Genomic DNA, 17,113 nt, shown 5'->3' on the forward strand with positions numbered 1-17,113 from the left:
CCAAAAACATCTCCAACTTCACTTCTTTATCTTTCCCTCCACTCCTCAGTCCTGACGGCAACACTGCCGTCTCATCTATCTCTAAGGCTGAACTCTTCTCTCAAACTTTTTCTAAAAACTCCACTCTGGACGATTCTGGGCATATTCCTCCTACTCATCCCCCCTCTGACTCCTTTATGCCTGTTATAAAGATTCTTCAAAATGATGTTTTCTATGCCCTCTCTGGCCTCAATCCTCAGAAGGCTTATGGACCTGATGGAGTGCCTCCTATTGTCCTTAAAAACTGTGCCTCTGTGCTGTTACCCTTCCTGGTCAAACTCTTTCGCCTCTGCCTGTCAACATCTACTTTTCCTTCCTGCTGGAAGTATCCCGTCATACAGCCTGTGCCTAAGAAGGGTGACCGTTCCAATCCCTCAAACTACCGTCCTATAGCTTTACTTTCTTGTCTATCTAAAGCTTTTGAATCAATCCTTAACCGGAAGATTCAAAAGCACCTTTCCACTTCTGACCTTCTATCTGATCGCCAGTATGGGTTCCGCAAGGGGCGTTCTACTGGTGATCTCCTAGCCTTCTTAACTGACTCTTAGTCATCCTCTCTTAGCCGTTTCGGTGAAACCTTTGCTATTGCGCTGGACATATCAAAAGCTTTTGATAGGGTCTGGCACAAATCTTTGCTTTCCAAACTACCCTCCTACGGTTTCTATCCTTCTCTCTGTACCTTTATCTCCAGTTTCCTTTCTGACCGATCTATTTCTGCTGTGGTAGACGGTCACTGTTCTTCCCCTAAACCTATTAACAGTGGTGTCCCACAGGGTTCTGTCCTATCTCCCACTCTCTTTCTGTTGTTCATTGATGATCTTCTTTCCAAAACGAACTGTCCTATCCGTTCCTACTCCGATGATTCCACTCTGCATTACTCAACTTCTTTTAATAGAAGACCCACCCTACAGGAACTTAACGACTCAAGGCTGGAGGCTGCAGAACGCTTAGCCTTAGACCTTACTATTATTTCCGATTGGGGCAAGAGGAACCTGGTGTCCTTCAACTCCTCAAAAACACAGTTTCTCCACCTATCCACTCGACACAATCTTCCAAACAACTATCCCCTATTCTTTGACAACACCCAGCTATCACCTTCCTCAACACTAAACATCCTCGGTCTATCCTTAACTCAAAATCTCAACTGGAAACATTATATCTCATCTCTTACTAAATCAGCTTCCTCGAGGCTGGGCGTTCTGTACCATCTCCGCCAGTTCTTCTCCCACGCACAGTTGCTGTCCATTTACAGGGGCCTTGTCCGCCCTCGTATGGAGTATGCATCTCATGTGTGTGTGTGTGGGGGGGAGGGGGGTCCACTCACACAGCTCTCCTTGACAGATTGGAATCAAAGGCTCTTCGTCTCATCAGCTCTCCTCATACTGATAGTTTTCTACCTCTCAAATTCCGCTGCCATGATGCCTCCCTTTTTATCTTCTATCGATATTTTCATGCTGACTGCTCTTCTGAACTTGCTAACTGCATGCCTCCCCTCCTCCCGCGGCCCCGCTGCACAAGACTTTCTACTCATGCTCATCCCTATACTGTCCAAACCCCTTATGCAAAAGTTAACCAGCATCTTCACTCTTTCATCCCTCACGCTGGTAAACTCTGGAACAATCTTCCTTAATCTGTATTTCCTCCTGCCTATGACTTGAACTCTTTCAAGAGGAGGGTATCAGGACACCTTTCCTCCCGAAATTGACCTCTGATTTTGAACACTCCTTTAACCTCTGTTCTGGAGCAGTAAGCAGCGGGCCTTTTTTTTTTTTTTCATTATGCCCTCTCGAGAGAGGAGATATTATCTCCTCTCTCGCTAAATCAGCTTCCTCGAGGTTGGGCGTTCTGTATCGTCTCCGCCAGTTCTTCTCCCCCGCGCAGTTGCTATCCATATACAGGGGCCTTGTCCGCCCTCTTATGGAGTATGCATCTCACGTGTGGGGAGGTTCCACTCACACAGCTCTTCTGAACAGAGTGGAGTTTAAGGCTCTTCGTCTCATCAGCTCTCCTCCTCCTACAGATAGTCTTCTACCTCTTAAATTCCGCCGCGATGTTGCCTCTCTTTCTATCTTCTATCGATATTTCCACGCTGACTGCTCTTCTGAACTTGCTAACTGCATGCCTCCCCCCCTCCAACGGCCCCGCTGCACACGACTTTCTACTCATGCTCATCCCTATACTGTCCAAACCCCTTATGCAAGAGTTAACCAGCATCTTCACTCTTTCATCCCTCACGCTGGTAAACTCTGGAACAATCTTCCTCCATCTATATTTCCTCCTGCCTACGACTTGAACTCTTTCAAAAGGAGGGTATCAAGACACCTCTCCTCCCAAAATCGACCTTTCTTTCGGCCACCTCTTTTGATTCTTTTTTGGGAGCAGCGAATAGCGGGCTTTTTTTATTATTGTTTTCTTTTTTGTGTGCCCTTGAGCTGTCTCTTTCGTTGTAAGAAAAAAAAAAAAAAAAAAAAAGCATGGGAGCACCTCCGTCGTCCACTTGGGCAAGAAATGACTAGTGCGTTGGTGGCATCCATGCCTAAACGGCTGAATGCTGTCTTAGCAGCAGGTGGTGCCTATACGGCTTATTAATATATTAAAAAAAAATTGAAATACGCGATGTTATATTTCTCCTAAAAGTAGTATTAACAAGAAACATATTACTAGTAGTATTATAACAGCATAATTATGACTATGAGTAATAACAGCTGTAATATGTGCATGACCCGTATTCGACTGCCATGTTGTATAGTTCACACACGCCATTTCATAGGTAAAGTGCAGTTATGGTTTTCCACATGTAAAGTGTTACGGTAAAAACCACGTGACAGTGTTATGTTGCATTATCGACGCACGCAGATAGGCCGTTACACGTAACCACATATGTGAACCTGTATGTATTATGGCATTCACCTCACAGCAGGGCTACCAACGTGCATCAAGTCGGCCACTTCTTTTCATTGTCCTTCGTTCCGTGGTGTCAGAATGATTCGTACCTATGGTGCACCGATACTTTTTTTGACGTCTGTACCTGCCAGTGTGTTGCTGATGGCTTGCCTTTTTGCTACAGCACTGAGAGACAAGAATCTTGATCACGAACGCTGCCTGCAAACCGAGTTGATATATACGTAAACTACTTGCATCACACACTGCTAGTAGAGTTATGCTATGTGACATTGTTCTGCATAAATATTCATTATGATTCTCATCATGATTAGCAGAACAGATATTAATGTGAGTTCCATCAATGGGGCCAATTGCACCTGGGAGACCAGCAACGTCTTGAAATTCAATGTGTTTGTTGATTTGTCTCTGTAATAATAAAAGCCAATTTCTGCATCTTTTGTTAATTACACTCATTTTTTTATTAATTTAATAAATACATTTGTAAAATTACCTTGATTCATTATCTTATGCTAGAGGATAGGATTGATTTTGATTTCCATGGTCCTGTTTCAGCTGAGTAAAGGAGGGAGTTGCAGCACAGCAGTATTATCAACAGGTAAAGGTCAAGTTGGAGGCATTCGATAAGCTGCATGCTGCGTCAGCGCTCATCTTTATCTCTGGCCCGTGAGCCTGTGTTGAGTGTTGAGTGTTGAGTGAGAACCCATTACTCCGGGACTCAAGTAAGTATAACGTCTGAGTTGCAGCAGATTACCTCCCAGAAAACTCATTTATCCACCAGCCTGACTGTGTGGGTTGTCACGCCCGGCAAGCGGAAGGACTCGGGTTCGATCCCCGGGCGGTGCCTGCCTTTTCTGGTGAACCCCCTACCTCCAACATGGCGCAGTGAGTAGGATCCAGCAGCGATACACATTCCCCGGACTGGCCTTGCGGGAGGGGGCCTTAGGGAGGAGTTGTGTGGGTTACCACCGAGAGGCGACTGTGGTGTAACGGGTAGCACGTCCGCCCGGCAAGCGGAAGGACTCGGGTTCAATCCCCGGGTGGTGCCTGCCTCTCCTGGTGAACCCCCTACCTCTAACACTGACTATTTATCCACCAGCCTGATGGGGAAGATGAATAACTGGTGGGTGAGCTGTGCGTCAACTGCCTTGGCTGGGATCGAACTCACGCCTGTGGATTTTAGAGTAAAAATATAATCTCCACACATCAAAACTCCTCGGTGTTATCCTGAGATAAATGCATACACAGTGGTAAATATCAGTCAAAATTATATATAATAGCCTACTGTGAAGCATATCTCCGAATCTACTTTCCAGTCATGATAGGTTACTTTTTAAGCTTCAATAGACTACTATTCTTATCAGAGATGGGTTATTATTTTAATGACAGTAGTTTATGTCCATTACCTATGTGGGGGAGTATTACTTTACGAAAACATGGGGTGTCAGCACCCGGGTTTAGTGGTGCTTTTGCTCCACCACCTTCTAGAGAGTGGGTGTAATTCCCGATTCTTATCTTGTTCCTCTAATTGTACTAAAACACTTAATTTCCCTCAATATATCCTTAATAATGCAGCCCTGTGTTTATCTTTAATAGCCAAGTACCCTCTATAAAGCGGTTTTTGGGTCGTACTTGGCATATTTTCAGCAAAAACCCAAACTTGCACCAACAAGAAAATGGTCTCGCATGAAATTTACGCCTGTTCTGCCTCATTCTTTCTGCCATATAGACAGAAATCATTAAATTTTCTACCAGAACCAATGCTTGGCCTTGCTCATCGTCTTATCTAAAGCCAGTAGAGCTACACAAAATACAAGCGATTTTTCTAAAGGTGTAGAAAAGATTCCAGTTTGTATATTATTGTATATTATCATCATTAACTGGGTGATATTCAATGGGGTATATTCATCCTTACCAGGTGTCACCACCGATTACGTCTTTGGGTCCATGAAGCTTGAGCTATTCTTTTCAATATCGTAAATTAGGCTGTAGTGCGGCGACTAAGCCTGATGGGCGAGACTCCCATAACTCACTCTGCGAGGGGGGTACCTCTTTGGCCGACTGGTTAAGGAGTGGCTCTCCCTTCTCGCTGTTCGCGGGTTCGATCCCCGGTGCCGGCTAACCTTTCCTTGTCTGGATTAATTTCTCGTGTGTTTCGTTACACGCTGCGGTCGTGTGGGAGTATAGAAAAAAAAATTCTGACATTACACTGGTGGCAAAGAGGTGGCATCCTCTCCTATGATTCTGTTGTGTCACCCCAAGTGGGTAACAGGTAGAGGGATGGCCCAAGCTCTCCGAAGTTCATAGAAAATGGGAAAATCTCAACACACAGAAATTAATCTTCATAGGAATGGGGAGCCATGTAGTGCGACGACTAAGCCTGATCGGCGAGCCTCCCATAACTAACTCTGCGAGGGGGCTACCACTTTGTCCGACTTATTAAGGAGTGGCTCTCACGTCTCGCTGGTCGCGTGTTCGATCCCCGACGCCGGCAAAACCTTTCCTTCTCTGGATTAATTTCTCGTGTATTTCGTTACACGCTGTGTTCATGTGGGAGTGTAGAAAAGAGAAAAATTCTGGGATTACAAGGCTGCCTGTGTTTCTCTGGAACTTAGAACAATTATACTTCAATACAATACTTTTGTTAATAAAAATGGTAGTTGATCATTCTCGTTGTTGTTTTTTGTTAGTTAACGAGAGAAAATAAATGATCACTGGACGGTTCTCCTCAATAAAAATCTTTTTTACTTGAAAGCCCTGCAAAGTCGAGCAGAGCTCGACTTTTTTTTAAATCATATTTATATTACAATATCAGCAGATAACATGTTAAGAGTTGAAAGACTTCGGCGTAAGGTTTGTTGCTTGACGTTGAACAACTTCTAATTTATCAATGTCATTTGCATGGTGGGGAGGCAAAAACTGTACCGCATATTCTAAGTGAGGTCTGACTAAACTATTGTAAAGCGGAAGTATTACATCTTTATTTATGAATAAAAAAAATTATCTTAATGAAGCCCAGCTTTCTGTTCGCTTTATTTCCTGCGTCGATGAAGTGTTGTCGCGTAGGTCTAGAGCTCTCCTGAGGAGAGAAAAGGAGAGGTATGTCAGGGGTCTCGCTGAGGAAGTCGAGGGCCATTTAAATGCGGATGACCTCCGATCTGCTTACCGAGCCCTGAAGAAGCTCCGCTCCAAGTCTCCCTCTCAGGTGAGCGTTATCCGAACAGCTGATGGCTGCCTCATATCGGGGCAGAGGGCTCGTTGGGCTAAGTACTTTGAGCAGCTGTACATGGCGGACCCTCCAAGTGGGCAGCTTCCAGTTGCTGGGTTGCAGGTGGCGGATGCTGATCCACCCATCGACGAAAACCCACCGTCACTGCATGAGGTCAGAGAGGCTGTGGCAAAGTTGAGGGGAGGAAAGGCACTTGGCACCTGTAACATCAGTGCGGAGCTGCTCAAAGCTGGAGGTGAGGCCATGATCTGCGGGTTGCATGTGGTCTTGACTGCCGTATGGCAGTCCGGTACCATTCCTCCTGACTGGAAGAGGGGTTGGTCGTCCCTATCCGGAAAGGAAAAGGGGACCGCCAAGACTGCAACGACTACTGTGGTATTACACTGCTCAGTGTGCCAGGCAAGGTGCTTGCCCATCTATTGCCGATGCGAATTCGCAGCCAGCTGCTGAAGCTGCAGAGACCTGAACAGTCTGGGTTCACTCCTGGTAAGTCAACAACTGACAGTATCCTCGCGCTTCGCGTTCTGGTGGACTGCCGACGTGAGTTTCGACAGGGGATGCTTGCATCCTATATTGATCTCAAGAAGGCGTTTGACTCAGTGCATCGCGAGGCACTCTGGGATCTTCTGCGACTCCGTGGTATTCCTGCAAGAACTATTGGTTTGCTGACTGGCCTGTATTCTGGGACACACACACACACACACACACACACACACACACACACACGCTAGTTAAAATGTCATACACACACACACACACACACACACACACACACACACACACACACACACACATGCTAGTTAAAATCTGTCACACACACACACACACTAGATAAAATATAAGTCATTCATATTGATAAGAGAATCAAAGCAGGCTCTCCATTACCAAATTTCCTCTTTATTAACCCAGATATTTCCTAACGAGCATCATAACATGAATTATTGTAAGAGAGAGAGAGAGAGAGAGAGAGAGAGAGAGAGAGAGGGAGTGTGAGTGTGAAAGTGAGTGTGAAAGTGAGTGTGAAAGTGAAAGTGAGAGTGAGTGTGGGAGTGAGTGGGAGTGAGTGAGAGTGAGTGATAGTGATCGAGTGTGAAAGTGAGTGTGAGAGTGAGAGTGAGAGTAAGTGAGTGAGTGTGAAAGTGAGTGAGAGTGAGTGTGAGTGTGAGAGTAAGAGTGAGAGTGAGTGTGAGAGTGAGTGTGAGTGTGAGAGTAAGAGTGAGAATGAGTGAGTGTGAGAGTGAGTGTGAGAGTAAGAGTGAGAATGATTGAGTGTGAGGTGAGGAGTGGAGAGTAAGAGGTGGAGTGAGAGTGAGAGTGAGGGGAGGTGTGAGGAGTGGAGGTGGAGGTGAGAGTGAGGTGGAGGAGTGTGGAGGTGAGGAGGTGGGAGAGTGAGAGTGTGTGAGGTGAGGAGAGTGAGTGTGTGGAGAGGAGAGTGAGAGTGAGGTGAGGAGTGAGTGTGAGGTGAGTGTGAGAGTGGTGGGAGTGGTGGAGGAGTGAGGTGTGAGTGTGGAGTGGGGAGTGAGAGGAGTGTGAGGGTGAGGTGAGTGGAGGTGAGGTGGAGTGAGGTGAGAGGTGAGTGGAGAGTGAGGTGAGTGAGAGGTGAGAGGAGGTGAGAGAGTGGAGTGGTGGAGAGTGAGAGTGGTGGTGAGAGGAAAGTGTGAGGAGTGGAGTGAGGTGAGTGTGGAGTGTGAGGTGAGGAGTGGAGTGGGAGTGGAGGTGGGTGAGAGGAGAGTGGAGAGTGAGGTGAGAGTGAGGAGGGAGTGTGAGAGTGAGGTGAGTGTGGAGGGAGAGTGAGAGTGAGGGAGAATGGTGAGAGTGAGAGGGTGAGAGTGAGGTGAGAGGAGGGGAGAGTGAGGTGAGAGTGACAGTGGGTGTGAGAGGTGAGGAGGTGGGAGGTGAGAGTGAGGAGGTGAGTGGAGAGTGAGAGGTGGGAAGTGGAGAGTGAGAGGGAGGTGGAGAGTGAGAGGTGAGTGAGAGTGAGGAGTGAGAGTGAGTGTGAGGAGAGAAAATGTGAGAGTGAATGAGTGTGAGGAGAGTAAATGTGAGAGGAGTGAGGGAGAGGAGAGTGAGAGTGAGAGGAGGGAGAGTGAGGTGAGAGTGAGTGGGAGGTGAGGTGAGGTGTGAGGGAGAGTGAGGAGTGAGAGGAGTGAGTGTGAAAGTGAGTGAGAGGTGTGAGGAGTGGTGAGAGTGAGGTGTGAGAGGTGAGGAGTGAGAGGAAGTGTGAGAGAGAGGAGGTGGAGGAGGAGAGGAGTGTGAGAGTGAAATTGAGTGTGAAAGTGAGAGTGAGAGGAGTGAGGAGTGTGGTGTGGGAGAGGTGTGGTGGAGAGGAGAGGGAGAGGAGGTGAGTGGTGGAGGAGGTGAGAGGAGGTGAGTGAGAGTGAGAGTGAGTGTGAGTGTGAGAGTGAGAGTGAGTGTGAGAATGAGTGTGGGTATGAGAGTGAGTGTGAGAGTGAGAGTGGGAGTAAGTGTGAGAGTGAGAGTGGGTGTGAGAGTGAGTGTGAGAGTGAGTGTGAGAGTGAGTGTGAGAGTGACAGTGAATGTGAGAGTGAGAGTGAGTGTGAGTGTGAGAGTGAGTGAGTGTGAGTGTGAGAGTGAGAGTGAGTGGAAGTGGGAGAGTGAGAGTGAGTGTGAGAGTGAGTGAGTGAGTGTGAGAGTGAGAGTAAATGTGAGAGTGAGTGTGAGAGTGAGTGAGAGTGAGAGGAAGTGTGAGAGTGAGAGTGAGTGTGAGAGTGAGTGTGAGAGTGAGAGTGAGTGTGAGAGTGAGAGTGAGAGTGAGAGTGAGTGTGAGAGTGAGTGTGAGAGTGAGAGTGAGTGTGAGAGTGAGAGTGAGTGTGAGAGTGAGTGTGAGAGTGAGAGAAAATGTGAGAGTGAGTGAGTGTGAGAGTGAGAGTAAATGTGAGAGTGAGTGTGAGAGTGAGAGTAAATGTGAGAGTGAGTGTGAGAGTGAGAGTAAATGTGACAGTGAGTGTGAGAGTGAGAGTAAATGTGAGAGTGAGTGAATGTGAGAGTGAGAGTAAATGTGACAGTGAGTGTGAGAGTGAGAGTAAATGTGACAGTGAGTGTGAGAGTGAGAGTAAATGTGAGAGTGAGTGAATGTGAGAGTGAGTGTGAGAGTGAGAGTAAATGTGACAGTGAGTGTGAGAGTGAGTGAATGTGAGAGTGAGTGTGAGAGTGAGAGTAAATGTGAGAGTGAGTGTGAGAGTGAGAGTAAATGTGAGAGTGAGTGTGAGAGTGAGAGTAAATGTGACAGTGAGTGTGAGAGTGAGAGTAAATGTGAGAGTGAGTGAATGTGAGAGTGAGTGTGAGAGTGAGAGTAAATGTGAGAGTGAGTGAATGTGAGAGTGAGTGTGAGAGTGAGAGTAAATGTGAGAGTAAGTGAATGTGAGAGTGAGTGTGAGAGTGAGAGTGAGTGTGAGAGTGAGTGTGAGAGTAAGTGTGAGTGTGAGAGTGAGTGAGAAAGTGAGTGAGAGTGAGTGAGAGTGAGTGTCAGTGTGAGAGTGGGTGTGATAGTGAGAGTGAGTGAGTGTGAGAGTGAGATTGAGAGTGAGTGTGAGAGTGAGAGTGAGTGTGAGAGTGAGAGTGAGTGTCAGTGTGAGAGTGAGTGTGAAAGTGAGTGAGTGAGTGAGAGCGAGAGTGAGTGTGAGTGTGAGAGTGAAAGTGAGAGTGAGTGAGTGTGAGAGTGAGAGTGAGTGTCAGTGTGAGAGTGAGTGTGAGAGTGAGAGTGAGTGTGAGTGAGAGTGAGAGTGAGTGTGAGTGTGAGAGTGAGAGTGAAAGTGAGAGTGAGTGAGTGTGAGAGTGAGTGTCAGTGTGAGAGTGAGTGTGAAAGTGAGTGAGTGCGTGTGAGTGTGAGAGTGAGTGTGAGAGTGAGTCAGGGGCGGATCCAGAAAATCAATTTTTTGGGGGGGCCCCGATAGTAAAATTTCATAACTTAGCGACAGCCTCAAAACAGTGAAGACCAATGGATAGTGATGGCGGTTCTTTGGTCACAACCCGCAGCTCCCGAGCAACCTTCAGAGGAGTAGGTAGGAATGTTGGTGGTAGCGAGTGTTCTCAAGTGCTAATAGGTTCCTGGATAGAGAAACTCAATATCCGTCAGGGTTAATTTATTTGCAAAACATCACACAGGTCATGGACATAGACAAGACACTAAGAAAAGGTGTTTGTGTGGGTATGCGTTTGTGTGAATGTTGTGAAGTGTGGATGACATTTAAGTGTTGGTGTATGTGTATAACAATGTGTAACGGTGGACAACAAAAGGAAATAGACGGACAGTCAAAGATAAACGAGTACAAGAAAAGTTAAACATTGAAGACACAACGCGGACTGGGACAAGTACTGACGATGAACATTTAACATGAAAACACTTCGGCGCCCCATTTTCTTATTGTCACTGAGGGGAAGGGGCACGGAATTTGAGCGATGACTGCAACAGGAAGACACCTACCGAACGGGCGTGAGCTACTCCCGGTGAGGATATATGGGAAGCAAGGAGGGTGAGCCCTTCAAAGACCTTTCCCATGTCCTCACCAACCGTTTCCCTTTTGTTTCATCAACACCAGAGAGCAGTTCAGCATGCTCTCTAAAGACAGATCCTCTCTCTTTTTACACCACACTACATTCACACAACGCACACACCTTTTCCCAAAATTCAAAATTCAAAATGGCGAAAAATTACAGAGCCTCGGAGCTCCCGCCTGGGGGGGGGCCATAAATTCCCCCGGGGAGGACTCCCCTTCTGGCTGCCGACTTGAGAGGTGTCCTGATGACTCCTCGAACCTCCTCCTTATCAATTTCTACAACATTCGCGGTCTTCGTTCTAATTTTCATTCTGTGGAACACCATCTCTCCTCTAAACCTCACCTTCTCTTCCTCACCGAAACACAGGTTTCGAAGGCTACTGACAGCAACCTCTACTCTGTTCCCTCCTACTGTCACTATCATAAATTTCAATCCAAAGCTGGATGTTGTGTCTACGTGCGGAACGACATCACTTGTTCTCGTGCCCACGACCTTGACTCTTCTGAATTTTCTACCATCTGGCTAAGACTTCATTGTCATTCTATTACTAAATACATCTGTGTTGTTTATCTCTCACCTAACTCTACTAACTATGTAAAATTCTTTGACTATTTGAACTCTAAAGTGGAGCACATCTTGACTCACTCTCCCTTCGATGAAATCTCCATCTTAGGAGATTTCAATGTTCACCACCAGCTTTGGCTTTCATCCTCTTCTACTAACCAGCCTGCAGCCTCGCTCACGTACGATGTGTCCCAAGTACTGGACCTCCTTTTGGAACAGGCTGCATTTCTTCTGGCTGAGTTTAAGGTGTGCAGCTCTAAACCGGGCGAAAACCTCTGATAACGCCTTTCCATCTCCTGCTCGAAGGTCTGGCCAAAGACAATCACGTTGTCGAGGTTAGGGATGGGCAAGTACCGTTAATTTGAGTACCGGTAGTACCGGTACCGAAAACTCAGGTACCGTTAGTACCGGTACCGGTACCGGTACCCGAAGGAGTACCGGTACCAGTACCGGTACTAACGGTACCAGCTAAACGGTACGGTACCGGTACCAGATTGCTCGGATTTATTTATTGGATTTTTTGATAATGCTTCATGTCCGATTTTATTTTAGGTTGCAAGTAAATATTGTTATTGTTATTAGACTATGATCGAGTACATCCATAATAACTATACATGCTATTTTTTTATCGAAAAAATAAATATTCACTTCATTCAGAGAGAGAGAGAGAGAGAGAGAGAGAGAGACCACCACTCAGTGAGTGGATATCTCGGTGATATGGGTACTCGATCATAGTCTAATAACAATAACAATATTTATTAGCAACCTAAAAAAGAAAAAGAATCGGACATCAAGAATTATCCAGTAACTCCGATAAATAAATAAAATAATAAAATAATGGAAACGGGAGCTGTGATGGAAACGGAAAGCAGGACAAAATGGTGGGAACTTGGGGAGACGGTCAGCGAGGCAGTGACTCAGCGTCTCCATACAGGGCCCATACCGCGTGATACCACATGGAGGCGGGCGAGCGCCGAGCGTCACAAAGATCCAGACGGTACCGGTACTAGCGGCAATGCGCAGTGCCGAGTGATCATGACGCTTCCCGGCACCCAAGTGATCATGAGGCTTCGCGGTACCAGGTACCGGTACCTGGTACCGCGAGTAATCGGTTCCTCGCGGTACCCGGTACCGGTACCTGGTACCGCGAGGAATCGATTCCTCGCGGTACCAGGTACCGGTACCTGGTACCGCGAGTAATCGGTTCCTCGCGGTAACCGGCACCGGTACCTGGTACCGGTACCTGGTACCGCAAAGCCTCATGATCACTTGGGTGCCGGGAAGCGTCATGATCATTCGGCACTGCGCATTGCCGCTAGTACCGGTACCGTCTGGATCTTTGTGACCGCCTCAATTTGATGTCCGATTCTTTTTCTTTTTAGGTTAGGTTGTAAATATTATTGTTATTAGACTATGATCGAGTACCATATCACTGAGATATCCACTCACAGTGGTGATCTCTCTCTCTCCCTCTCTCTCTCTCTCTCTGAAGTGAATATTTATTTTTTCGATAAAAAAATAGCATGTATAGTTATTATGGATGTACTCGATCATAGTCTAATAACAATAACAATATTTACTTGCAACCTAAAAAAAAATCGGACATGAAGCACTATCAAAAAATCCAATAAATAAATCCGAGCAATCTGGTACCGGTACCGAGCAATCTGGTACCGGTACCGTACCGTTTAGCTGGTACCGTTAGTACCGGTACTGGTACCGGTACCTGCCCACCCCTAGTCGAGGTAGATGAGTGCCGTCTTCCAGTGAAGTCCCTCCAGCACCCACTTCATCAGCTGCTCGAACGTGGCCGGCGCGTTGCACAGGCCAAAGAGCATAACCTTAAACTGCCACAGGCCTTGACCGTAGGAGAAGGCTGTTTTCTCTTTGTCCTGCTCCGACATTTTGACTTGGTGATACCCAGACTTCATATCTAGTGTTGAAAACCACTTGGAACCCACCAAAGCATCTAGCGTGTCGTCGATCCGTGGGAGTGGGTATGAATCCTGATGGTTAGATCGTTGAGGGCTCGGTAGCCCACGCAGCACCTGAGGGAACCGTCTTTTCTCCTGACGAGCACTACAGCAGACGCCCACGGGCTGCTGGACCACTCGATTAACCCCTGTTGCTGGAGATCATCCATCACCGCGCCATCTCCTTGCGACGGGCTGGTGCCGTACGTCCTTCGAGGAGCTTGCTTCACTGGGTGGTGGCTACCTGTGTCGATGTGGTGCTCTACCAGGTCAGTACACCCCAAGTCCAGGTCTCCTGTGGAAAACACATCTGCATTCCTCACGAGAAGCTCCCTGAGCTGTTCCACTTGGGGCTCCTCTAGACACTTGGAGCTCCAAGGAAGTTATTGTAGTTCCTCACTCCCGACGTATTTGAGTGTAGTGCAGTTAGTCTCATTTTCTCCCCATTGAGCAGGGACGTTTCGACCCTTCATCGTGGGGTGGTGGCCTGCTAGACTACCTGTTGGTCAGTCACACTCACAGTTATATAACTCTGTGGTCACACTCAAACACGCGTGTTAATTAATTTATTCTCCTCAACTCAATCAGTCAATGTTTTATTAAAAATTCACTTAAATTCAGTAAAAGAGTTAAGAGCGCCCCCCACAGATATATATATATATATATATATATATATATATATATATATATACTCAACTTCAGCATTTTTTTGCTGTTCTCTTGGTTAATTTTCTCGATTTGGTGCATAAATGTTCCAGCCTATTACAAAAGTTTCATTCTGCACAAGTTTCATATTCTGCTGCATTGAAATAACGTAACAGAAGGTGCGTTACCATGCTTTCGCCATGGCTTTGGGCACCAGTGCGCACGAGATGCGGGCGTGACGTCATCGTTCCCTGTGACGTCATAATTCAGACTGCACCAAATTTTTCTTCACCAACGTTGTAGTGCGAGAATGGAATAAGCTCTCACCGTCATTGGTCCAGTGTAACACGATTGACTCCTTTAAAAACAAGCTCGACCGTCACTTCCTTGAACTTAATATTAACTAGAGTAGAAAAGCAACGTTTAGGAGCCATCTGATTAGTATAGATTCACTTAGGTTTAAGGACAGACCACCTAGTCTGGAGCATGGGGTCTGTGTGGTCTGATTTTTTATGTAAATCTATGTAAATCTTCCTCCCTTATTATTCTTTTACTTCCTTCTTTTCTTCCTTGCTTTCTTCCTTGTAATCTCTATCCTACTTCGCCTAGCTCCTCCTCCTTATCATCCACTCTACCTCCTTTACGATCCTTCCTCTACCTACTTTGCCCTTCTTATTAAGCAGCTTCAATCACCCAGGAGCTCAGCCTTAAGCAGGGACAATGACCTTAATCTTCAAACTTTAGGACGGTATATATATATATATATATATATATATATATATATATATATATATATATATATATATATAAATATATAGATATATATATATATATATATATATATATATATATATATATATATATATATATATATATATATATAAATATATATATATATATATATATATATATATATATATATATATATATATATTGGTATGCCGGATGTGTTACTTGGGTTCCGTGTCGCCGTCAGGAGACTCCGTGGGAGGGAGATATGTAAACACTTTGCACAGCTTCTATAGTTTAATATTCTTCCTTAGTAGTACACTTCACCTTGACTCTTCACTGACCACTAGCTTACTATGACTGGGACTAGACTCTCTCGCCCTCTTCTCCTATATATATCCAGAACAGTACAGTCTAGAATGTTACAGTATATTTTAGATCATACAAGAACATGTAGCAAAAGTATGTGCGAGTTGGCAACACTTCCCGCCTGGCGCCTCGTCCGCGCCCCGCGGGGCGCGGACGAGGCTTTGCTCCCCGCTCCCCTGCTCGCTCTTCCCGGAGCCTTCTAGAGCCCCATGGACGCCGGGGGAAGCTTCCAGCACAACAATATATATATGCTGCCCGGAAACGTCCATTCTGGCATGTGTTTAGTACTCTCGTGCACGCCACCTGTACCTTTTATACACGATTTCAAGCAGTAAATATAGCTGGTTTATGAGAGAGAGAGAGAGAGAGAGAGAGAGAGAGAGAGAGAGAGAGAGATTTTACATGAAAAGACAAAAGAAGGAAAGGCAAGCCAAGGAGGGAGCCCTGCGAGCCGCCTGTGCCGTTACAAAGGCTAAATTCTCGCCCGTGAAGTGAAGTGAAAACAACAACACTTCAAACAGTGGCTCGGCACCGTCCAGCGCTGGCCCCAAGACCCCGTGCACAGGCTGTGGTAGGAAGTAAGGATCACTGGAGGGGGGAGTGTCCTTTTGTAGACTTAGAATGTTTCTGTGTCGAAAAACTTAGCTGGTTGGCGGCCTCAGCGTGCCACAGGCAACACTACCTAAAGACGGCAGCTGCCACGCCACCAGGTAGATGTGCAGTTTAGGACAACATGTTTGCCTTCAGCTTCGTTCCACTGTTTTTTAACCCGTACAGTGTTTAGTACGTACATATACGTACCTCTTAGGGAAGTGTATAGTACGTAAATATACGCAAGCTCTTTTGAGTGCTTATTCGCCCTTTATTTTTGCTTATGTATGTAACATTGTTCATTGACAGTAAAGAGCAATAATTTGACAAGTCTTGGTATTTTTAAATGGATGTTAAAGGGCCTTTCTGGGATAATATTCAGGAGGTATGGGCTCTCTCTACCGCCGTTAATACTCACGTTTTCTGCATTATTTCTGTATCAGTATATAGTGTAGACCCTGTTCACTTCCGGAAACCATAAAAAATAAAAAAAATAAATACATAAAAAAAAAATTATTCCTGGACCCCGAGACATACACCTCCCTTTATCACATACCGCTGCATGACTGATTTGTCGTGAAGCAGTGCCGGCTGGTTTGAGTAGTGTTAGGTTAGGTTAGGATAGGTTAGGTTAGGTTGGGTTAGGATAGGTTGGGTTGGGTTAGGTTAGGTTAAGATAGGTTGGGTTAGGATGGGTTAGGTTGGGTTAGGTTGGGATGGGTTAGGTTAGGTTAGGTTGGGTTGGGATGGGTTAGGTTGGGTTGGGATGGGTTGGGTTAGGATGGGTTGGGTTGGGTTGGGTTAGGCACAAACTATTTTTTTCTGGAGTAAATGGTTTTTTCCGGAAATATTAGGATTGTGACTTGATCAAGAAAATTGAAATAGCCCCTTTCCTAATAGTTTCCGGAAAAAAAGACTATCTCCACTTGAAAAAGCACCACATTTTACCTAGAAAAAAATAGTTTGTGCCTGGAAATTCGAGAGCCCACATCTCCTGAATTATTACCCCTTTCTGTACGTTTGTCCGCATTCCAACAAAAATCATTATACAAGAAGGTAAGTTACTTTCTTCTAGGTAATTACTCCTTGATTCTATAATCAGTAAGGCATGAGGAATTGTAAATTACACTTCAAAGTAATCGGAAATGGAAACTGATTGTTGGAAGGATCATAGGTTAATCTACCTAACAACTGCTTCTAATATACTGAAAAAATAGCATGGGCAGTGGCATACCGAGGGGGGGGGCCATGGCCCACCCCTTTTGCAAAGAAAAATAATAATGAATAAATAAATGTTACAGGAAAATAATAGGAATATGTATATTAGCATTACGATTACGAATGTGTGTGTGTGTGTGTGTGTGTGTGGAGTTAAGAGCTCAGTGGCATCGACTGACCGAGTTATTTCCCCTTTGGTTTTGTTTTGAGTTAATGGTAGGATATAAGGTGTGCTACGAGTGAAAAAAAAGTAAGATGTTAAATGATGGGTTCATCAAATTATGTGTAGAGTGCGATGTCAAGCTGTCAACTGAAAACGATGGAGGGGTGTTTGACT

The 17,113-nt window shown here is 45.7% G+C and overlaps 1 pseudogene; it reads left to right on the forward strand.

Annotated features, from left to right (window-relative positions):
- The first annotated feature begins 3,539 nt into the window (after positions 1 to 3,539).
- Positions 3,540 to 17,113, forward strand: part of LOC126982387 (prostaglandin reductase 1-like) — a 168,087-nt pseudogene continuing 154,513 nt past the window's right edge.

Source organism: Eriocheir sinensis, chromosome 50 (genome assembly GCF_024679095.1).
Source record: "Eriocheir sinensis breed Jianghai 21 chromosome 50, ASM2467909v1, whole genome shotgun sequence".
NCBI lineage: Eukaryota > Metazoa > Arthropoda > Malacostraca > Decapoda > Varunidae > Eriocheir > Eriocheir sinensis.